Genomic DNA, 1,389 nt, shown 5'->3' with positions numbered 1-1,389 from the left:
TTGTGTTTCCTGTCACTGTGGGCTCCAGGGCACAGAAGTACAGAGCAGAGTCTGTCACTTTAGCAGAGGAGATCTCCAGATCCACATGGGTTTTCTTTTCATTTACTTTTCCAGAGAATCGAGGATCTTGTTCTACAATTTTAGACTTCTGTGAAACTTTCCCTGTCCTATGTAGTATTATCAAAAGAAATTCAGGAGCTGAGTTTGGGTATTGGCGATACCACTGCAGACTAACTGCTGAAGAGTAGTTACAGGACAGAGTTATATTGTCCCCCTCTGTCCCAAACACCTCAGGCTGGACTGGTGTGATGACATTCCCAAAACTCACACCTGTGAATCAGATTTAATCATATTAGCTCCATTCCATTGTCACGAAATACAAAAGCACAAGAAACAAAAAATATATATAAAAATAAAAATACAATTGAATAATGGACAATCTGAAAATATATAATAATATAAGAAAATAAATATAACATTCTTACATGCAAGAGTACAGAACAAAAGTAAAGAGATGAGCACCATTTTGCAGTGGATTAGTTCATCTGCTGCACAGAATGTTAGACAGCAAACCCTCACTGTGTAGCAGAGGATGTCTCCAGATAGCACCTCCCCTAAAACCTGCACTCCCATTAAAACACTTACTTTTGAATCTTTTACAGCAAACTTCAACACCAAACTGTGACAATTCCTGAACTGAAATTTACATACTACTGAATACTCACTAGATAAAATAAATAAAATGTTAAATAAAATCTTTAATCTCTCTAAAAAAAAAAAACCTCAACCATCACTTAACATAATATATGGTGTCTAACAATACTGTACAACAGTCAGTTGTATGTTTCAAGAACATTTTAACATGTCTGCCTCTGCTGGTACAACTTGGAAACACAAACATTGGTCTGGTGTGTTTGTCTAGTAAAACATATAATCTTTATTCTAAATCACCCTTATTTTATATTTGCACTAAATTGCTTTCCATCGCTACATGAGACTTCAAAGCGCTTGAAAACAGATGCAGATCTTTCTTTTTTCGGCTTGACAGGTAAATGCCTTGCTTTGTTAAGGTTAAGCCACAGCGGCGGGTAGTTGGCAAAGGGCGGGTTCTTTTTTCTCCACTGTATACTGTACTTTTAAATGTAAACACGTAACCAAAATTCATTAGGAGCCCACCTTCTTGGAATGACTTATATAGGCTACTTAAATGTGTATACAGTGGGTAAAATAATATTGAACACGTCACCATTTTTCCCAGTAAATATATTTCTAAAGGTGCTGTTGACATGAAAATGTCGGTAACAACCCAAGTAATCCATACATACAAATAAAACAAAACAAATAATTTCAGAAATTAAGTTCTGTGTAATAAAATGGAATGACCCAGGG

Source organism: Sinocyclocheilus rhinocerous, unplaced genomic scaffold (assembly GCF_001515625.1).
Source record: "Sinocyclocheilus rhinocerous isolate Xijiao unplaced genomic scaffold, SAMN03320098_v1.1 scaffold6439, whole genome shotgun sequence".
NCBI classification, from domain to species: Eukaryota; Metazoa; Chordata; class Actinopteri; order Cypriniformes; family Cyprinidae; genus Sinocyclocheilus; species Sinocyclocheilus rhinocerous.
The sequence above is the reverse complement of the archived record's forward strand: the minus strand, read 5'-3'. Positions refer to the sequence as shown.